The sequence below is a fragment of the Leucopleurus acutus genome (genome assembly GCF_964270905.1).
Source record: "Leucopleurus acutus genome assembly, chromosome: 2".
Taxonomy (NCBI): domain Eukaryota; kingdom Metazoa; phylum Chordata; class Mammalia; order Artiodactyla; family Delphinidae; genus Leucopleurus; species Leucopleurus acutus.
Window position 1 is genome coordinate 79,326,523 of NC_139143.1, and position 23,563 is coordinate 79,350,085.

Consider the following 23,563-nt stretch of genomic DNA (forward strand, 5'->3'; position numbering starts at 1 on the left):
ACACATATACGTATGCTATAAGTATGTATATTATATATCTGATTATATATATATTTTAAAGGAAGACATCAAATCATAAGGCAGCACTTGTCCAACTTGAACGTGCACACGATTCACTTGGCAATCTTGTTCAATAGCAGGTTCTGACTCAGTAGCTCTGGGGGGCCTGAGAGTCTGCATTTCATACAAGCTCCTGGGTGATGCTAAAGCTTCAGGTCTGAGGACCGCACTCTGAGTAGCAGGGCCATAGATGATGCTAAAAGCCAGGCTGAGGCATCTGAAATAAATTCTGTGGGTAACTGGAAATCAGTGAAGCTCTTTGAACAGGGGAGAGGCAGCATCAGAAGATGCTTTAGGTGGATTAATCAGGGCAGCATGGCCTCTCGGGAGACACTGGAGGCACAGGGCCAGAAAGGAGACATTGTAAAATCCAGGCAAGAGATGAGGGGCTAAGTCAGGGCAGTGACGGAGGGCAGAGATGACAGGATAGAGAGACACGGCTGCAGTAGAATCACTTGGCAAAGGACTGGGTGTGAGGGGTGAAGGCAAGAAGGAACCCAGCTGTCCAGTGGAGAGGGTGCTGGGCCTTTAGAGACTCAGGGGAGGAAGGGGAGCCCAGCCTGGGGGGCCTGAGTGTGAGGATCCTGCGGGACCAACTATTTTTGGTAATTCTGAGATGATAGAAAAAATGTATATTGGTCCCTGCCCTGAGTTCCCGGCAAAGAGCTCCTAAGGCCCTTGCAGTTCCCGAAAGTGATAAGACGACTAGGGCATCTTTTGTTCTAACACTGGGCCTTGATTCTGGTTTCTGACACAGCATTCCTAAATTCCTGGGAATTTCCGGGCTGATAGCAGAGTCTTTTGTTCTCATGACGTGACTCTTGGTGGGATCCTTAGCGGGGGCTGGTCACGAGAAAGACCAGGCTAGGATTAGAAGTCCCACTCCCGTTTTTCCAGAGAGGGAAGAGAGGCTGGAAATGGAGTTATTAGTCTATCATGCCTACACGGGGAAGCCTTCGCGAAAATCCCAATAGTATGGAGTTTGGAAAGCTTCCATGTTGGTGAACACGCGGATGTGCTGGGAGAGTGGGGCACCTAGAGAGGGCACGGAAGCTCCACGCCCCTTCCCACATACCTTGCCCTCTGCGTATCTTCCCTTTTCGTGTTCGTCTGTATCCTTTATAATAAACTGGTAAACAGTAAATAAACTGTTGTCTTGAATCCTGCAGGCTGCTCTAGCAAATTAATTGAAACCAGGGAGGAGGTTTTGGGAACCTCCGACTTATAACATCAGCAGAAGCACGAGTGACAACCTGGACTTATGATTGACATGTTAATGGGGGGTGGGGCAGTCTTGTAGGACTGAGCCCTTAACCTGTAGCCTATCTCCAGGTGGACGGTGTCAGAACTGAATTGAATTGTAGGACAACCAGCTGGTGTCACAGACTTGCTTGGTGCTGGGGTACCCCACATCTGGTGTCAGAAGTGCTGTGAGTGCTAGTAGTAGTAGCAGTGTAAGAGTTAAGGAGGGACAAGGGGGGTGGCGGGGGGCGGGGGAGGAATGAGTTCTTCCCACACAGTAATGCAGACCAAGAGTTCAGAAGAGGCGGAAATCAGTGAGGAAGTGACCGAAAGGTAGGAACCATCCATCACTCACAAATACCAAAAATTGTCCCTTGTCAGGAGCATGCCCGGGGCCTGCATGTGACATGGGTTCCAGCTGTCAGGGTCACACTGAGGCCATTCAGGCAGCCTCTTTCCTGCACCCCTCACCGCGCTCTGGCTCCATCTCTGATGCTAAGGGCACATTTGCAAGTCCAGGATCCAAGGCTGACCTGAAGAGGAGGACTCCGGCCCTTCCAGAGAAAGACCCCAGGACAGACCTCATTCTCAAGGAAGCATGACCTGCTTCTGTGACCCGGGCTCAGAGTTTCCCTTCACAGGCCCTCAAAAGGGTCAGGGTGGCACAGAGCAGCAGGGAAGATGGGGACACCCCTCAGGGTGACTTCTGTCTCTTCACCTCAACACCACACACTTACAGAGCAGAGATAAAATGCTAAATACGTGCGTGGTCTCAGGAGAACCACTGACGAATCCGTTTTATGGCACTTCAAATGTTTCAGTCTTTTGCTTGTAGGGGGCCTTTTTTTTTTTTTTAATCTGTAATGGGATTTGCTGTACGTTAGAATAAAAAAGAAAATAAAAACAGCTGCATGGTTCTCTGTGAGACAGTTGGAAAATACCTCCATTTTGTAAGGCCGAGCAGCCTGAGAGAAAGCATTCTGGTGGGTGAGGGGCCCCCAAAGCTGGGAGGTGGGAGGTCCTCGCTCAGGTCACTGAGACGGGCCCCTGTGCTGATGAGGTGGGAGCCCAGCCCTGGGCGAAAGGGCTGAGGATGGGAGAAGTCTGACCCCTGGATAAACAGGGCACCGCTGCATCTGTTCCTGCTGGATCTACACGACAGACATTCCTCCTGAGGCATCCAGGGAGCTAAACCATCATCAACGCACCCCACTTGTCTAGCACTTTCCAGTGCAAAAGCACTTTCACCTATGAGAGGCAGATAAGTACCATTGGGATTACCTTCCCATTTTACAGATGAGTAAACTAAGGCTCCAGAGACGTTGGTTAACTGGTAAACCGCAAGATGTGGAAAGTCAGTACAAGGCAGAGCCTGGCCTAAGACCAGGTCCCTGCCCTTTCAGACCAACGGTCTTTCCGGATCCAAGCCCCTCTCAGGGCAGTTTATCTCCCACGCAAGATGGTTTCAGACCTTGAGAAGCCACATGAGGGGGCAGGAGGCCAGGACTGTCCCAGGGCAGCCTCTTGCCTCCCTCGCATCACCCCAGAGAGGAACTAAGACCTGTGGCTGCATCTCAGCAGCCTCTGAGATCAAGGTGACTTTTGGTCAACCACAGCCGCCTCCCCTTGCACTCAGCGTGTCAAAAACAGGCGTGCACCTCCGGCTGCAACCCAGACCTGCAAAGGCTGCTGGCCTGGCAACCCTCAGCTGGTCTCCCAGCAGGGCCCGGGGACCTTCCCTGTCTGTGAGCTGCAGGCTGGTGGACCTGCCCTTCTTCCTGGGGCATTGAAGTGTCCTCCTAGGGAGTCTCATGGTCCAGCTTTCACAGGGTCTTTTCACCTTAGTCTTAACCATCCCATCAGTCACACCAAGTACGTTACCTTTTAAAGCGGGAGAAGCCCCCCTAGTGGAGGGACTGCCCCCACGCTGAGCTTGTGCCCAGCCCCCATGCATGGCTCTGCCCAACCTCAGTTTGTGGGTGACTCTCTCCCCAGCCACATCAGTCGGCCTCTTTCTGCTGGGCTTCCTTTATCACAAGGGTTCCCTTGTGGTTCTTGGCCTGACGAGTTCTCAGCATCTCTCTTGCAACCAGCAGGGTTTGGACAGAACAAAACATCGAGCACAACCTTCTACCCGCCCCAGGGGCTCAGGGTACACCAACCTCCCCACAGGGAAGAGGTAGGTCCCCACTCATGACCCCTGAGAAGGTGCCCACCGACCTTTGAGACCCTCCCATTGGGAGCACAGAGGGGAGGGAGAGCCCCAGCAGGAACAGATAACTGGGAAAACCTCCCCACTTTAGGGGTCACTCCCCATCCCTTATGGGCCTAAGAAAGAACCCCCATCAGCCTCCAGCCTGCACACCAGCTCCCACCCCCTGGAGTAAGACCTTCCCTCCCGCCCAATGCCCGAAGACCCTTCCAGATGCAGCTCAGATGGCCCCCCTTGTGATGTGACCAGGTCACAGGCTCTTGCCTCCCCCTCTTCTGATGCAGGCCCCAGGCCCTGTGAACAGGGAGGCAAGGAGACCCCACGCTCAGGCTGGTGCAAGTGCAGGGTCGGCATCTGAGAGTGGGTGTCCTGTTGACTCACCCTGGTCCCAGCCCTCCTGTAAGGACGCTGGGGTGTCACATATGCTCTTGAACATGACAGGCAGCTTTCAGCTAAGCTGCACGTGGCAGCCGTGGCTGGTTTCCACTCAGCAAATATTTACTGAGCACGCCTGTGTCTCGGCACAGCCAGGGCCCTCCTTTCCCGTCCAGTCACCATCTGCTGTGGTCACTGAGCCCCAAGGTGAGCGTCACGTGTGTGCCCTCCCTCCGCAGCTAACCCCACAGCCACTCTGCTCCATGTGGGCGTCCCACCTCTTTAGGACCTGGGCAGAGTCCATCACGGGTTGGGTCCAAAGACACAGTCCGTGTTAGCCATCTTGCTTCCAGTGCAGACACAGCTTATGCATGTTTTCTACTCAAAGTCTGTTACTTGCTCTCAGTAGCAACAAAGAAGAGAGAGGAAAGTAGCAACTTAAATTATGCAGCGATTCCACTCTAGGAGAATCTACTCTCTTCACAAACCGAAAGCTTGGAGGAAGCTTGAGACGGAAGCTGTAAATCCATGGGTTCCCTTGGGGCCCTTGGTCCATCTCTCTGCTCCCACCCACCTTCCCCGGGGGCAGGGCTGTGTCAGGAGCTGTTTAACAGCTGGCTCTTCCGGAGGACAAGGCCCTGGTCTCTAGCATTTGCCAATCCCTGTGGTGTGGATACTCCCTCCATGGCTCATTTCAAACCACCACCATGATGACCCTGAGCACAGACTCGGGAAAAGACGCGTAACACCAGCTCTCACAAGCCAGCTCCAGGTGTTTCCAGCACGTCCCTGTCTGGGGGAGGAATCTAACATTTCAATCTGCAGACACATTTTCATGCAGCCTTGCTGGGGAACACAGCCAACTGTCTACCAGGAGGAAAAGGCAGTCTCTTCCAAAGCAGGAGGACAAGTTGCTGAGGGTGGTACGTCGGTCTACAACACAGCAGCATCCTAAGGGATTCACAGGAGTGGTTCTAACTGTACTTTATTCCCACCTTAAAACCTAACTCTCCCCTTCGTTAACCAAAGCGAAGGCCTGGATACCCCTCCTTCACTACACACCCCCGGCCCAGGCTCAAGTGGGGTCCCCCGCCCACCCCGTCTACCTCCCCACCAGACTGTGTATCCTGAGGGCACAGAACGACTTTTTCTCTGGGAGCCCAGCATGCTGGGAGGCGGGAACTTGCAGACAGACAGGCAGACTTTGATTCCATTCCTGCTTCTACTACAGTCCGGGTAATTGTGGGCAGCTCCTCCATGGCCTCATCTGTAAAACGGGATAATAGCGACTTCCCAGGGTTGTCGGGAGAACTGAGTAAATGTGGTGCTAAAAGCACCCAGCGCAGGGCAACCCCAGCAGACACAGGCCCCTGCTTACCTCCTCCCATCCTCCCAGGGGAGGCGACCTGAGCCATAGTCAGACAATGTCACCACCCTGTGGCTAAGATTAGAATTGCACCGCTGTTCCTAGATTTGAGGGAAACTGCTTAGAGAAGGGAAGGGCTGGTGGGGGCTGGTGAGAATCAAGACCAGGGTTTCTGAGAGGACGCCTGGTATCATGGAAAGACACTGGGCACTGGCATGAGGTTCCGGAAACAGTTTTGGAGATATTAGCTGCTTGAACTTCAGCAAGTTATTTAACCTCTTAAGCCTCAGTTTCTTCATCTGTAAAATGGACATAATGATTTCTGGGTCATTAGATAAGCACTCAGTAAGTGTTCGTTGCTCTTCTCCTTGCTCTTGACCCTCTTCCTGCCCCTCTTTTCCAGATCCCAATAAATATCACCTTTCTGCCTCTGCAGGTCCCCTCAGTAGTTCCTCCTTGGTCTCATCTTCCCCTAGAGGAAGTATCTCAAAGTCCACAGTCATCCACATATGGACTTAGAGATGTCCCAACGCTCTAAATTTTTACAATAATTCAATAACAGGGAGACACTTGGTGATATACTCATGTCAACAAAATTATGTCAAGGATGATCTATAGAGTAAAATGTCAATATATTTATTTGTAATAAAGACTCCCAGTCTGGGGACGGGTGTCAAACCAGGGACCCTAAACACCCCCTTCCCGTTAACAAGTTCCCTCCCCAACAACAAGGGGGTTTGCCGGACAAAGACCCTGTGATGGTCAGGAGGGGGAGGTATTTCTCCCATATTCGGGAACTTCCTGAAACTTCCTGACCCAACCGGAAGCACCTGTCTGGTGGGCAGATTGCTGTGAGCCTGATGCTGAGGACACACAGTGACCAGCATTGTTTCAGTGGTGACCAGTGTCCTTGAGGTTATAAACCCTCCCTGATGGGCCAGTGCCACAGTCTTCAGTGCTGGGAAAGCCCAAGATTTAGGACTCAACAAAATTAGGTCTGTATTTTATCTTATTTACTTGTTACCTGAGTGGCTCTGGGCAAATATCTGAACTCTTCTGAGCCCGTGAGCTGTCACAGCACTGGGGATGTGTTCCTACTTCAGGAGTCTCTGGGTTTAGCAAGTGCGGTCCTGTGCATGTGCCCAGTGAGGCCACAAATGCTCAATAAACACACTTATTCTCCAGAATCCATTTTCCCGGAGACACTTCCTCTTATGAAAGGTTGGCTTTACCACTAGACCAGGTTTCCAGGAGCACCCCCTCATGGGACCACAGTTTCCTAATTTTCTTTTAAAAAGTTAAGACTATCCTTGGGGATAGAAAATAACTGAGGATAGATACTCACTAATTCCTTCACCAGCTCATTTCTGGATTTTAAATTCTTCACTCACCAGAAAGAAATGCCATTAAACCTAAGCAAATGGATAAACAGAGTAACTTTTATTATGTGGCCAGAGGACAGGAGCAAACAGATCACAAAACAAGAAATGCAATTGTTTCACACATGCAGTGGAAAAAATACGGGGCATATTAGACAGCTCAGGCTGCCATTACAAATTACCACAAACTGGGTGGCTTAAACAACAGATACTTTTTTTCCCACTCTTGGAGGCTAGAAGTTCAAGATAAAAATGCCATCAGAGTTGGCTTTGGGTAAGGCTTCTCTTCCTACCTTGTAGATGGCCACCTTCTCACTGTGTCCTCACATGACCTTTTCTCTGTACAGACAGAGAGAGAGAGCTCTGGTGTCTCCTCCTCTTCCTAAAAAGACAAGAGTCCTATCAGTTTAGGCTCCGAATCTTTTGAGCTCAGATAACCTTCATTACCTCCCTAAAGGTCCTCTCTCCAAATACAGTCATATAGCGGATTAGGGCTTCAACATCTGAATTTGGGGGGGAAGACAATTCAGTCCCTAACATGGGGTAATCAAGTAAATGTTTGCCCTTAGGGCTGCTGTCTCTGGGGTGGAATTTTGAGCGCGTGGCATCTTCACAATGACTCACCAACCAAAATAGCAATCAGAGATAAGACCAGTGCAATAATGAGACAGGCCCTCTCCATCCCATTTGGGGATCCGTTTAGAGAGAGCAGCCCTGTCCTTGCCACAATCGTCATTTGAGACACCGGCCCCATCAAGAAGTGAACGCCGCCTCCCCTACTCACCTTCAGAGGTCATGGACCCCACAAATGATATTGGTGTCTGTTGCCAAACTCCTCAAAAATTCCCCACATGGGTGATGGATAACCTCTCCCTTCTAGCAATGACACTCTTGGGGGCCAAACCCATCCATCTACTTAGATCTGCCTCTGATTCTCATCAAGACCTGGGGTGAGAGCTGGCCTCTATTCCAGTGCTATGTTCACCTTTTCTTTCCCCTGGGCCATCTGCCAGGGGAATGTGGCAGTGGGTGGGCGGGCAGGTCCACTCCCCATTCTCTGCAGGGTTGGCAGATCTAGGGGGACTCATTTATCAGAATCTGAGCAATGGGGGAGAGCCCACCACCCCACCTGGGAAAAATATCTACCATTAGTTGCTCTGCCTGGATGTTGCTATATTTTGGGATTTGAAATCGTTTTTTTAAATTATTATTGAAGTATAGTTGATTTACAATTTTGTGTAAGTTTCAGGTATACAGAGTGATTCAGTTTTATATATATCAGTATGTACATATATAGAATATACACTATATATAGATATTTCTTTTTCAGATTCTTTTCCCTTATAGGTTATTACAAAATATTGAGTATAGGGCTTCCCTGGTGGCGCAGTGTTTAAGGATCCCCCTGCCGATTCAGGGGACACAGGTTTGAGCCCTGGTCTGGGAAGATCCCACATGCCGCAGAGCAACTAAGCCCGTGCGCCACAACTACTGAGCCTGTGCTCTAGAGCCTGCGAGCCACAACTACTGAAGCCTGCGCACCTAGAGCCCGTGCTCCCCAACAAGAGAAGCCACCGCAATGAGAAGCCCGTGCACGGCAGCGAAGAGTAGCCCCCGCTCTCTGCAACTGGAGAAAGCCCACGTGCAACAACGAAGACCCAACACGGCCAAAAATAAAAAAATTTTAAAAAAATAAAAAATATTGAGTATATTTCCCTGTGCTATACAGTAGGTCCCTGTTGGTTATCTATTGTATATATAGTAGTGTGTATATGTTAATCCCAAACTCCTAATTTATCCCTTTCCCCACCCTTTTCCTCTTCAGTAACCATAAGTTTGTTTTCTATGTCTGTGGGTCTATTTCTGTTTTGTATATAAGTTCATTTGTATCTTTTTTTTTAGATTCCACACATAAGCGATATCATGTGATATTTGTCTTTCTCTGTCTGGCTTACTTCACTTAGTACGATTATCTCTAGGTCCATCTATGTTGCTGCAAATGGCTTTATTTCATTCTCTTTTATGAATGAGTAATATTCCACTCATTCATATATATATGTATATATATATATACGTGTGTGTGTGTGTATATATATATATATACACACACACCCCACATCTTCTTTATCCATTTTTCTGTCAATGGACATTTAGGTTGCTTCCATGTCTTGGCTACTGTAAATAGTGCTGCAATGAACATTGGAGTGCATGTATCTCTTCGGATTATGGTTTTCTCTGGATATATCCCCACGAGTGGGATTGCTGGATCATATGGTAGCTTTATTTTTAGTTTTTAAGGAACCTCCATACTGTTCTCCATAGTGGCTGTACCAATTTACATTCCTACCACAGTGTTGGAGGGTTCCCTTTTCTCCACACCCTCTCCAACATTTGTTTGTAGACTTTTTGATGATGGCCATTCTGACCAGTGTGAGGTGATACCCCATTGTAGTTTTGATTTTAATTTCTCTAATAATTAGTGATGTTGAGCATCTTTTCATGTGCCTTTTGCCATCTGTATGTCTTTTTTTTTTTTTTTTTTGCGGTACGTGGGCCTCTCACCGTTGTGGCCTCTCCCGTCGCGGAGCACAGGCTCCGGACGCGCAGGCCCAGCGGCCATGGCTCACGGGCCCAGCCGCTCCGCGGCACGCGGGATCTTCCCGGACCGGGGCACGAACCCGTATCCCCTGCATCGGCAGGCGGACTCCCAACCACTGCGCCACCAGGGAAGCCCCATCTGTATGTCTTATTTGGAGATATGTCTATTTAAATCTTCTGCCCATTTTTTGATTAGGTCATACACACACACACACACACACATATATTGAGCTGTAGGAGCTATTTGTGTATTTTGGAGATTAATCGCTTGTCTGTCACATCATTTGCAAATATTTTCTCCCCTTCTGGAGGCTGTCTTTTTGTTTTGTTTAGTTTCCTTTGCTGTACAAAAGCTTTTACGTTTAATTAGGTCCCATTTGTTTGTTTTTATTAGGCCTTGAAATAGTTTTGACCCATATCCTAAAGCTGTCCACATGAAAGGCCAAAGTCTGCTGTCCTAATAAAATTTATTTCCAGGTGTCTGAACAGGACTTGTATACCCGACATCTGCTCTACATGTTTTCCCCCGACCGGGTGCTCCCCGGCAATATTTCGAGCAGTTGACATTTACTGAGTAATTACCATTTGTCAAGCACTGAGACTAAGCACCTGGTGTGCAATATCTCATTAATCCTCAAACAGCTCTATCAGGTAGATATGATCATTATATCCCCTTTACAGATGAGAAAAACGAGGCTGAGAGGAGTAGAATGACTTGTCCAGAATCCAAGGCTGATAGATAACGGTCAAAGGATTCAAATCCACATCAGTCCAGCCCCAAAGCAACATTCTTGCCCAGTACTTTCAGTACAATCTTGATTGCTTTTATCCACAGACCTTTACAATAACATCTGTGATATGAAAACTATTACCAGCTATCCAATAGCAAAACAACAGACTCTTCTATGTTATGTTTCCTTTGCCTGATATATCAGTTGTTTCATATTTGAGGGATGGCCAAGTGACGTTCCTTTAGTGACTCTTATTTTAGCCAGTCTCATTCCCGTCTAAAGATGTTTGTGATGAATTTCTGACAGATCTATGTACTCAAAGTCTACTCATGTCCAACAAAGCAGGAAAATAATAAGACTATATGGACTTAGGACTTAAAATCTATACCTGTAGAGAAGAAATGCCCCTCTCAATCTGCAATACCTGAAAAAGTTCTACCACCCCCAAGTAGCAACAAGCACACCACACCTAATACTATTCCCCAATAAATGGAACTAGAGATCCTTAGAGAAATGGCTGATTCTAGGACTGAAGCAGGAAATATACAAGATGAGCCTAAAGTTCTCACCGTGCCATAACGTAAGGAAATTCTTAAAAAAGAAATGACGGGGGCACGTCAGATGGTCACAGGAGCCAGCTAAAGAACATCCAATGGCCAAACTAGGAATAAGCTGACCAAAAAAAAAATGTAAACAGTGATTTTGGATTATCACCCAAAGTATAAAATAAATGTCAATGAGTGTTTGCTGATATAAATGAATGATTGTGTAAATAAATAAATGGAGATGAGACAACCTCCCCTGCAGAAGAATTCCAATAATGTGTGTAGGTGCTCCACCCTCAAGGAGTGAAGTATAACCCCCCCCCCTTAAGTGTGGGCGGCACATAATGACCTCCTTCCAATGAGGACAGTATGGGGGGGAGGGGAGAGTAACTTCACAGTGGATGAACCTGACAAGCACTCCCTTTGTCCAGGTGATGGAGGTCAAGGTCAACAGTGGTAAGTCACGTGGGTAGTACGTACCCTTGATATGTGATGAAAATGGCACTTTACCTCCGCGCTCTTCTTCCCAGAAACCCGAACACCAGTCTAACCACGAGAGAAACATCAGACAAATCTCAGTTGAGGGACATTTTACAAAACGCCTGGTCAGTATTCAAAACGGTCATCAACACTTTGCTGTACAGCAGAAACTAACACAACATTATAAAGCAACTAGACTCCAATAAAAATTAATTTTTAATAAAATGGTCATCGAAAAAATAGAAGTCTGAGAAACTGTCCCAGCCTACAACAGCCGAAAGAGACATGACAACTACAAGTAAGGTGGTGTCCTGGGTGGGATCCTGGAACAGAAAGGGCACATCAAGGCAAACTAAGGACATCGGAATAACTAGGGACTATAAATGTGTCAGTATCAGCTCATGAATTGTAACAAATGTTAATAGTGTAAAATGTTAATAATAGGGGAAGATATGTGAGTGTATGGAAACTCACTCTACTATCTTCCCAATTTTCTGTAAATCTAAAACTGTTCTAAAAAATAAAGTTTAGGGCTTCCCTGGTGGTGCAGTGGTTGAGAGTCCGCCTGCCGATGCGGGGAACACGGGTTCGTGCCCCAATCCGGGAAGATCCCACATGCCGCAGAGCGGCTGGGCCCGTGAGCCATGGCCGCTGATCCTGCGCGTCCGGAGCCTGTGCTCCGCAACGGGAGAGGCTACAACAGTGCGAGGCCCGCGTACCGAAAAAATAAAATGAAGTTTATTTTTTAAAAAGTGCTACCCCTCCTTGAGCTCATATCCCTTCTGGTTATAACAGCTCATGAAAGATATTCAAGCATGTCCATCACCGTTTCCACAAAGGTCAACAAGACTTATGTGTGAATGTCTTCCCCCACATACACAGGAACATTTGCTCCCAAATAAACCCTGTTCCCACTGCCGATCCCATGAAAGCGGAATTGAAAACTGGAATCTGTCCCCAGGGTTGTTTCACAGGTGTTTATTCCATACTCATTCAGTAGATGTTTACTGAGCCCCTCCTGGGTGCCAGGCACATGCCAGATGCTCATAACTCAAGGTAAACACAACTTCCCTGTTCCCTGTCCACATGGAGTCCACGCCACAGTGGGGAACAGACACCAAACAAGGAAATGCCAAAAGTCACCTCTCAGATATCATGACACTTACAGAGAAGGGAAAGTGCAGGCTGCTGGGGTGGAGAGGGGGGCCGTGAAAGGGCAGGGAGGCTTCTCTGAGGAAGAAAAATTAAACTGAAGCCTACAGATTCTGCTTTAAACTAGTTCCCTCTAGTTAGTTCTTGGCAACTTGAATGGCACATACGGTGTTTGTGTAGGGTACAAGAGAATCTGGTCTTTATGTTCCTGTAAGCAGAGAAAGATGGGGTTCACCTGTGCAGGTAAATGATAATTGCCTAAGTGATATTTCTCTACAAAATTAATCTTCTTTATTGGTTTCTTTAACCCCAAAAGTAAGCACCAACATCCATTTATGAAAAACTCTATGGAGACAATAAAATGATCAGTGTTTGCCAGGAGTTAGCAGGGACTGAGGTATGAGTAGGTGGAGCACAGAGGATTTTTAGGGCAGTGAAAGTATTTGGTATGATACTGTAATGGTAGACAAATCATTAGACACTCGTCTAAACCCATAGAATGGACAACACCAAGAGTGAACCCAATGTAAACTATGGAATTCGGGTGATTGTGAAGTGTCCACGTAGGTTTATTAGTTGTAACAAATGTCCACGCTGGTGTGGGATGTCGTAATGGGGAAGGCTATGCATGTGGTGGGGGCAGAGGGTATATGGCAAATCTCTACCTTCCATTTCATTTTGCCATGAACCTAAACTGCTCTTTAAAAAAAAAGTAGGGACTTCCCTGGTGGTGCAGTGGTTAAGAACCCGCCTGCCAATGCAGGGGACACGGGTTCGATCCATGGTCCTGGAAGATCCCACATGCCGCGGAACTAAGCCCGTGCGCTTCAACTACTGAGCCTGCGCTCTAGAGCCTGCAAGCCACAACTACGGAAGCCCACACACCTAGAGCCTGCGCTCTGCAACAGGAGAAGCCACCGCAATGAAAAGCCCGCGCACCGCAATGAAGGGTAGCCCCCGCTCGCAGCAACTAGAGAAAGACTGCGCACAGCAACAAAGACCCAAAGCAACCAAAAATAAATAAATTTTTTTAAGTATTTTTTTACAAAAAGTGACTGAGCACTATAAAAGATTCAAATAGCATAGAAATGTACACTGCATAAAATGAAAAAAGCAAATCCTGATCAATTCCTTATCTTTGAATGAGCCACTACAATTATAGTCTAGATTGTTCCTGTGCATGTATCTATCTACACGTGTGTATCTACCTATGTGTTTTTGCAGAAATGAGATCATAGAATGCATAGTTTTGTAAATTTATCCATTGACAAGCCTATCTTGGACATCTTCACTTGGTGGTACAACTAGGTTTACTCATTTGTCCTAACAATGACATTCTTTCCTTCTTTAAATAATTCCCTATTGATGGTCGTTTGGATTGTTTCTTATTACCAAAAAAAAAAAAAAAAATGCTACACTGAACTTATTTGTGTATTTATTACTGTGATCTTTCTTAAATTTTTCTAAAGGGTAAATTGCTGGAGCAAAGAGTATAGACATATATATTTTAATAAATATTGTCAAGTTTTTCTCAATTTTGCATCAAATTAAAACTCAACAGCATATGAGAGTGCCAGTTTCCCTAAACCCTAATCAACCTTCAGTAATCAGTAATCAACCTTGTTAATTTTTTAATTTTACCAATCTCTGTGAAAATAGCGCATTGCTTTGATTTTCATGCCTTAAATATTAGCAAGTTTAAAAATTCTAGCATCTGTTAAATGGCCAGTTGTATTTATTCTTCTGACCCTCCATATTCTCTCCACACTTTTCTATTGGATTGTTAGTCTATTTCATATTTATTTATAAGAGTTCCTGGTATACTGTGGAAAATAGCTATCTGTCTACTCTATGTGTAGGGAATACATTTCTCCAATGAGGCCTTTGTCTTTGTTTATTCCCTCTCCCACTCCCCCATCAGGGACTCTGAATGGCTAGAAGCCGTCTTTGATTTAAGGCAGGGATAAGGTTTTGTGGGAAAGACAGCCATCAAGTAGGAGAGTGTCTCAGTCTTAAGCACCTGCAGCTCCTGAGGTCACTGGTGAAAACTGTAGTGTCTGTGGTGCTCAGCTGTGTGGGGAACGTATTGGGAGGGAAACCATGATTGTGATGAAATGTGACATTCTGCAGTGAGCAGGGTGAGGGAGTCTATGGAGGTGAGTCAGTGGGTTTGTTGGCCGATAGGGAGAGTGACATTTCACAGCTTTAGGAAGAAGTGTTCCAGGTAGCCTGGCCTGGAAAATGCAGTGCTGACCACACAGCTGCTGGGAGCCTCGGATTACTGTGCAGCTCAGGGTCACGTAAGGCCTTTCCCAAATGCAGGTCCTCCCTGAATGCAGACCACCCATCCACGGCAGTCCCAGACCTACCAGCCTACAGCCCTAAGGGCTGGGGATGGTCTGTACAGGAGGAAGAGAGAAGCCAGGTCTTTATAAAGAACGGGGAGATTGTCCCAAAGGCTGGGACAGGTTCACTGAGGGGCTGAGAGGCATGGAGGAGACCATGGTCCCAACTGACCCCAGAATCAGAAGAAACGGTGGCAAGTCCTCCTGGAGCCCCAAGGTCATCATGGAGGACAGGTACCACACCGAGGTGGCAAGAGTCCTGTTTGGTATTTTTTGCTTCAAACAAAAAATGAAAATGAGGCCTATTGCATCTGTTCTCCAAGGAACACCCCACCTTCAGTTCAGCTCCTGCAATGACAGACCCACCTTTACATCCTGAAGATCTCCAGGGGGGTCCAGCTCCAATTGTGGCTCTGGGCTTTTTAATTTCTGGAAGGCAATTCTTCCAGGGTATCTTTAAGAAATTTGAAACAAGTTGTTGCCACGGGAGTTTCAATGATGCTAATCAGTTTTCTGGCTATCCCCTTCAGGCTACTGTCTGGTGGCATCATGCCTAAGAAAGGGGCCTCAGCTCTAATGACTTGGAAAATATGAGCAGCCTGTGGGAACGGTTAACGTGAAATCTGTGTGACGTTGAAGGCCTCCATCTAGCAGACTACAGAGTCCCCTAAATCCAAACCAGTCAGCTGGGTATGTTCCAGAAGGTTAGATGTGTTCCATGGCCACGTGTGCAGTATATAATTATGCCTTCCAGGAGATTTCTTTCAAATGTAACTTCCCAGATACATAGAGGTGGTGCTGATTGGTACCCACACCTATGCACACTTGTAATATTTCAACATTCAAAAGAACAAGATGAAGAAACTTTGAAATGAAAACAGTCTATGAAGGCCATTTTTAGGAGCCACTTTAAAGATCCTTACAGCAGTTTCATGAGGTCTGTCCTTATTAACCTCGTCATTGGGATCATGAGAAATAGGAGGTACTGAGAGGTTGGGTAACTTACCCAGCGTCACACAGTGGGGGAAGGGAAAGCCAGGATTTCAACCCCAGCAGGTGTCCAGCTGTGAGTGCTCAAAATGAGAACCAGGTGGGAAGTGCCCTACAGGTTCCAAAGCACTGCCCATCGTTCACCTCAGGCTGTCTCCAAACTGACCTGAGAGGTGAGGATTCCCCACTCTACAGAGAAGAAAACCAGCGCAGAGAGGTGAAGAAGTGAAGATGGAAAGGGTGCCTGATACGAAATTGTGGCAGCTGGGTTTGATATTGACATGCGGTCTTCTCTCAGTCCTTCAAAGCAGTCTTACTTCCAGGGAAATGCTCCAGAGCTGGGCATTTCCCCCTGAATGAACCCCAGCCCCAGGAAAGCCCCTGTGTCCCATCCCCAGGCAATCTGCCTTCACCTCTCAGAGTCTGTCTCAAGGGGTGAGGCAGAAGTTCCCCCACTCTCCTCTTTGAAGCTGTTTCACCTCAGAAGTTTCTCATTTGGATCAAGAACTCAGATCTGAAACATAGGGTCCTCAAGGGTCCTCCCTTCTCAATGGTAACCCGCCCCACTCTTAGCCCAAAATAATTCTCACCCAGCCCAGTCTGAGACGTGGACCTCCAGGTCCCCCCACCCTGATTCCTAGCCTAGGCCTCTCCCACATCGGGACCTTGCCCCTGATTTCTCACCCAGATCACGGATCTCTCACTCAAAATAAGCTCATTTTGCCCAGGATTTAGTTCCTAATAGCTGAATCCTGGTTTACTCTTGTGCTGCCGCCCCAGCTATCAACCTGCCACCCCTTCCCCGTTTCTCTGGTTCGACCCTTGTGCTCAATCTGAGAATGAAAGGAAAAGACTCACGGACCTCGCAGCACCACCTGCAACCAGCACCGAAGCCTCCCTCAAAGCATCCTTCCGCCCTCCCGACTGGCCGCGCAGCGCCTGGGCACTAGTGCCACCTGGCGGCTGAAGGTCAAACTGCCGCTAGTGATTTCCCGAAAGGAGGCCTTCCAACAGCACGTCGACATTCTACAAACAAAACAAAAAAAAGAACGTGATGAGCGCCTATTGTGTGCAGTACCCTGAATACAAAGACAGGAAGCAAAGCCACTGTCCTAGACGAGCCCGTAGTCTAGCAGGGAGGTATAAGCAGAAATCATTTCAGCGCAGGTTGTATGTGCTACAGTACATTTTCTATCATCTAGGAGACCGTAGCAAGCAACAGGTGAAAACTGGAATAAAGCAGGAAGGCCTCTTGGAGGAGGCATGCAGGATGACCCGCAAGGGGCAGGTGGAGCACACACAGACACCGGGAGAGGAAGGGGCTGCAGGAATGGAAAGAAATGTAGCTTGGGGGGGCCTGTGGCCCAGGTCTCTGTTCCTGATGGAAGCCAAGGCAGATGTAAACTGGAGGAGACTGGTCCAACGTGCTGTGTGTGGGATGCAGCCTCCTGAGTCTGCATGTGAGTGCTTTAGGCATGTGAGAAATGGCAAAAGCAATGGCCTTACGGTTAATTTAAAAAGGAAAAAATGAGCTTCTCAAGCATCAAAATTTACCAGGAGCATGACAGTCTGAGCGGGAAAGGACAAAAGGGGAGTAAGTGAGCCTATTGCCTGCCTAGGTTTTCCCCAGATCCCTCCTCACTCGTAAGGTTCAGGTAAGGTTGGGGGTCTCAGCATTGGGGAGAGAAGCAAACGGTACGGGGTGGGGGAGAAATGACTCCCTCCACGGCCCCTTCCAGCCATACAACTCAGTGTGCAGAGGGCTGATGTGAATGCGGGGGATGGTGGGTCGCGTGGCCAGGCCCTAAGAGGATGGACTTTCACGGCAGGAGTCAAGGCAAGGGTAATGAGCAAAACCAGCAGCAGTGAGTTCCCGGTAAACCCACCACTCAGATCAAGACTCTACCAGCCACGCGGAGGGGTGTGGAGAAGCCCCTCAAGCAGGGTAGCAGAGCCGGGCCAAGCAGATTGGGGCTGAGGTCAGGAGAGCAGGGCCAGCGGGATCCAGGGAATGTGGACAGAGCCCAGTGTCACAGCCACATCCACGTGATGAAAACACAGGAGAGCAGCAAGACTAATACCTTCCAGCAAGAAGACTTTGGTCCCGGTCCAGCTGCAGGCGGGGTCTGTGGCCTCCATGGGAAAGGGAGCCCTGAGGCCAGGACAGCCTTTTCCACTTGTGTCCTCAGGCCTCCCACAGGCCCTTCAGGTAGCGGGTGCTGAATAAATGCTTCCTGGATGTGAGGATGATGCAGCTTCCACCTGAAACCACCAAAGAATTCTTGCACCAGGTATCACTGAAGATAAAGGCCCCTTGGCCTCTGAGCTAGTCTTTCCCCCGAAGGAATTCCTGACTCCAGTCAGTGCTCAGAGGCGCCTGCCTGCTTTGAACTCTGCTGCTCGGCCTGCCAACCACCCAGTTCCCAGAGGTCCTAACAGCCAGGCTGCCTCGCCCCACTTCTCCTGACCTAACCCCTTGAGCACCAGCTGCCCCAGCACCCCTGCCCCAGCACGGCCCAGACCCAGGAGCAGTGCAGGCTCAGGACTGGGGACAGTGATTGCGGGCTAAGAGCCTGGTGTTTCCCTCAAACCTGAACACAGGACTTCATCCACGGATTCAGTGAACACTGGTTGCCTGTTGCCCAGGTCTCCTAGAAAGCCAGAAGCAGAACTGAATACTCTGGTTTTCCTGGACACCATCCCAACTGGTATTGGGGGTTCATCCTCCTCCTGGGAGAGTCTGCACCCACCCTCAACATCCCATGAGGTCCTTAGCTCTATCCCCGGGACAGAGGGCTTACAAATGTCCCAGGTCCCCCAGGTCCCTGGCGCTGGGCTGCCTGCACCCCCAGAAAACTATTATAAATTGCTGACACCTAACTCTTACTGCCTGTCCCCTCACTGTCAAAGCTGCTCTCACCCCTTGCCCTGTAAGAAGGGAGGAGGGTCCTTCCTCTGGAGCACAGCCCCAATCTGTGTGTCCAGCAAATCACTGAGGCCCAGACACTGATTTCCATGTGATGATGAGAGAGCCAGGGTCACTTTCTCTTCTCTTCTTGCCAACTTCTCTTGGTAAGTTTCCCTGATAAAACCTGTCCCTTAACCCATACAAATTTTCAGGAATCCTGCCTGAGATCTAGTCTATCACGGTGGTAATCACAAAAGACTCACCTTGCGAAATGGCACAAGACACTGGAAACTGTGCAGTGGGGACACAAAGGTAATTTTTAAAGCGGGGATGAAATGAAAGAGAGGGGGGATTAAAAGCTGCTCCTGCAGATGCCTGTTTCGCCCACCACTGCCCTTCTCCAAGCCAGGCAGCTTCCCTGCTTCCCCACCTCCCTGCCTCCTGCCCCACACATTCATCTGGACTCTCCTTTCCAGGTTTCATTCTCGTGCCTCAACTTCTTTGAGAAACTCTCAGAAAGTCTGGGTAGTCACCCTCCTCCGAAATACAGATTAAATCTTCCCATATCCTTGTGCAAAGATCCACCTACTGAAATGTGAATCAGCCCTGCCTCGTCAGTGAAGGGTCTTAGTGAAGAATGATGGGTGGGAGATAGAGGGGTGGGCTCTGCCTGTCTTATTCTTGAAGAAAATCCTAAGAACCCTCACAGGAGTGGGGAGCTGTGTGAACAGCAGACGATAATATGCTGAGACTGCTCTGTCCCTGGTGGCCAGGGGGATAGAATCTGGATTCCAGGGGGTGGTAAAAAGTGGTAGTAGCAGGATAGGAAGCAGATCAATGCTGGGGTTGGAAGCGTGGAGAATCTTGCTTAGAAATGGAGCTGGGCCTGTGTCATAGAGGGAGGGTAAGAGTGAAACAGTATTAAATGCCTACTATGTGCAGGGCACTGTGACAGGAGCTTATATACCTTCTCCCTCATAATCCCTATAACTTAACTACCTGGTCAGCAGAAATGTATGCACCTGGCTCCAGGTGACACAAGCAAAAGGCTCCTGGACCCTAGAGAATATCATACTAAGTGAAATAAGACAGAGAATGACAAATATTATATAATACCACTTCTATCTAGAATCTTAAAAAACAATACAAATGAATCTCTACACAAAACAGAAACAGCCTTGCAGACATAGAAAACAAACTTACGATTACCAAAAGGGAAAGGGATACAAACTGCTACACATAAAATAGACAAGCAGCAAGGATTTACTGTACAACACAGCGAACTATAGTCAATATCTTGTAATAATCTATAATGGAATATAATCTTTAAAAAATAATGGAATCACTTTGCTGTACACCTGAAACAAATACAATATTGTAAAGCAAGTATACTTCAATTTTCAAAAAATGAACAACAACAAAATAAAAGAAGACAGGAAGAGGGTAAAGTAGAAAGAAAGGGAAAAAAAGGATCCCGTAACGTTGGGTGAAAGAAACCAGAGAGGAGAGAACACAAACTCTGTGCCGTCACTTGTGTGAACCCCCAAAACAGGCAGCATAAACCACCATGTTCATGGATGTCTACTGAGGTGGTCAAACTATGGAGAAAAGCAAGTGCTTATCTCTGGGGAGGGGGACCTTGTGATTTTTAAGGGACACACAACTCCTGGGGCACTGGGGTGTTCCATCTTGTGACCTTAGGTGCTTACACTGAGTACTTCTTTATAATAATTCATTAAGCTATACATTTACTGCTATACACTTTGTGTGTGTTATTTTTCACAATCAAAAAGTCCTTAACAAAAGAATATCATGTTAGGGCTTCCCTGGCGGCGCAGTGGTTGAGAGTCTGCCTGCCGATGCAGGGGACACGAGTTCGTGCCCCAGTCCGGGAAGATCCCACATGCCATGGAGAGGCTGGACCCGTGAGCCATGGCCGCTGAGCCTGCGCGTCCGGAGCCTGTGCTCCGCAACGGGAGAGACCACAACAGTGAGAGGCCCGCGTACCGCAAAAAAAAAAAAAAGAAAAGAAAGAATATTGTGGATAACTGTTGGGCATTAAGTGTTTCCAGTATTTGTGGGGTTTTGTTAGGATTTATCACAGATGTGTGTAATGAGACAGATGGTATGAACATTTTACAGCTCTTGATGTGTATCACAGACCCTATGTGATCTCACGGTTTAATTTGCATTTCTATGACTACTAGTAAGTTACAACATGTTCTCAAATGTTTCTTAGTTGGTTGTATTTTTTATTTTGTGAATGACCTATACATATCTTTGAATATTACCCTTTGGGGAAATCCAGTCCTGTTTGGGATGCTGAATCCTCGGCATTTTGAGGGCAGAGAGGTGTCCATGGAGAGGAAGATACTAAAGATACCAAAGGGGCGGGGGGGAACCGGAGGGAGCAGCTGGTGTCCCTTCCCCAGGCTGCAGACGTAGAGCTGTGAGAATCCTTTCTGTTTGTCTCCACGCATCCTGTGTCCCCTGAAGCAGCTCATGGGACAGGCCCTGGGGATGCAGTGAGCAGACTTCATATCTGCCTGAGAGGAGCAGGTCCAGAGGGGCAGCAGACAAAACAAAACAAGGCAACTGAGACACAGGGCTGGATGGGACACACACAGTGATGGAGGGTAGACAATACACACAAGCAGGGTTGGGGAAATGAGCACTTGAGCTGGGCCAGGAAGGAGTGTAGGGGGGGATGGGGGCAGGGGAAGCTAAAAGAACTGTGAGCAAATAGAGAACTGTGTGGAATGGCTGAAACGTCGGGCACGTTTGAGACTAGTCTGGAGAGACTGGAAGAGACCACGAAGGCCTTGGATGCCACACACAGTGTTAAGGTTTATCTTGGGCTTCCCTGGTGGCACAGTGGTTAAGAATCTGCCTGCCAATGCAGGGGACACGGGTTCGAACCCTGGTCCGGGAAGATCCCACATGCCGTGGAGCAATTAAGCCCGTGCGCCACAACTACTGAGTCTGTGCTCTAGAGCCCGCGAGCCACAACTACTGAAGCCTGCATGCCTAAAGCCCGTGCTCCGCAACAAGAGAAGTCACCACAATGAGAAGCCCGTGCACCGCAACGAAGAGCAGCCCCCACTCGCCACAACTAGAGAAAGCCCACACGCAGCAACAAAGACCCAACACAGCCAAAAATAAATAAATAAAATAAATAAATTTATTTTTTTAAAAAAAGGTTTATCTTGTAAGTCGGCATTTCTAAAGTATGTGATGTCAGAATGCTAATTTAGCACAACAGTTAGGGCTTCTGCTTGGTAAAAGACAGAAGGAATGTGAATCCCATGGTCATACATGTTGTGAAACACCAGACTGAAGAATTTAAATTAATGTTCCCACTGGAGTAGGGACTATGAATATCTCAGAAGGGATCAGTCTGTACATTTCCTAAACTTCTCTGATCTCTGCCTACCTTTCTTGAGGAGCATTTCTCAGAACCGATGTCCCATGGAGCACACTGAGAATCTCTGACACGGGTAAATTGGGTGTCAGTTTGTGAACACAGTGAGGGCAGGAGCCAGGCTATGTTGTATTCTCTCCACAATCCTCGCCTTCTTCTCGCCCTCCCCACCTGTGAAAGCTCACCAGCGATGTGATCCTCTCGATGAAACCCTACTTTAGTAGCACAACCGCTTCTATTCACTAAATAGGAGCTATTAGGGCAAAACTTCTTCTTGGTCTACTTAGGCTGCCATAACAAAATGCCAGAGGGAATTCCCTGGCGGTCCAGTGGTCAGGACTCCATGCTCACTCTGCTGTGGGCCCGGGTTCAATTCCTGGTTGGGGAACTAAAATCCCACAAGCCACATGGCCAAAAAAAAAAAAAAACAGCCAGAGACTGGGTGGCTTAAACACACTTCCTGGTGAGAGCTCTCTTCCTGGTTTTCGAAGGCCACCTTTGTGCTCTGTCCTCACATGGCAGAGTCAGAGACAACTCTCTGGTTTCTCCTCATATGAGGGCAACTAATCCCATCATGAGAACCCCACTCTTATGACCTCCTCTAAACCTGATTACCTCCCAAATGCCCCATCTCCAAAACCATCAGATAGGGGGTTAAGGCTTCAACATATGAATTTGGGGGACACAACTCAATCCATAACAACCTGTCTGCCCCCAGCCCAGACCCTCCTCAATGGTACACTCATTCCTTCAACAAACTGTGAACAAATTTCTACTATGTTGCAGTCACTGCTCCAGGTGCTTAGGATACATCCATGAAAGAATCCAGCAAAACCCTCTACCCTCATCATTCCATTAGAAGGAGAAAGACACTACACCACAGTCATGATAAATAAGGAAGTGGTATAGTGTGTTAGACGCTGATAAGGGCGCTGGGAAAAGCAGGGTAGGGAGGATCCAGGCCTGGGAGAGTGGTTGTAATTTTACATCAGAAGGTCAGAACAGGCTTCATCCAAGGAAAGACTTTTGAGAAAAGACTGGGAGGAGGTGACGGAGTGGACATCTCAAGGAATAGCTTCCTTGGTGGAGGTGACAACCCTTGTAATGGCCCTCAGGGGGGACCGTGCCTGGTGTGTTCCAGGAACAGGAGGCCAGCGTGGCTGGAGCAGATGTGAGAGCAGGCAAGAGGGGAAGGAGATCCTGAGATCAGACAGGTGACGAGGAGCCAGATCAGATCCATCTTGACCTGGAATCTCGCGATGCCCATGCCAGAAGGGCATGATAACATGCCCTCAAAGACTGCATGATAACACACCACTTGCTGGTCAGGTGAGAAAATGAGGTGGACAGGGTCGATGGGCACTGGTATAGAACCTGGCTCCTGTACAGTTTCTCAAAGCCAGGTCTTGCTAGTGAGGACCTTGCCTGGGTCCTGTGCAGGGTGTGCTCTCCACTCTGTCCACGTGTCCAGGAGAGACCACCCCAGTGGCCACAGCAGCAGGGCAGGGAGACTGGGTGGCTGCCGCTGCAGCACTGTCCACCAGGGGCCGCTGGCCCAGCGCGCAGCTTCTCCCTTCATCCCCGGAAACTCCCTGATCTCGGCTCCGCAGGGCTGTCGCCACCTGGCTCTGTCCCCAACTCCAGCCCACGCAGCGGCTCCTTCCCACCCAGGCTTGCCCCCTTTGTCTCAACCAACCTCCCTGCCTCTCCTTCTCCCCCTCCCCTCCCCCCTCTTCCCAAGCTACCGGGGGGGGGGGGG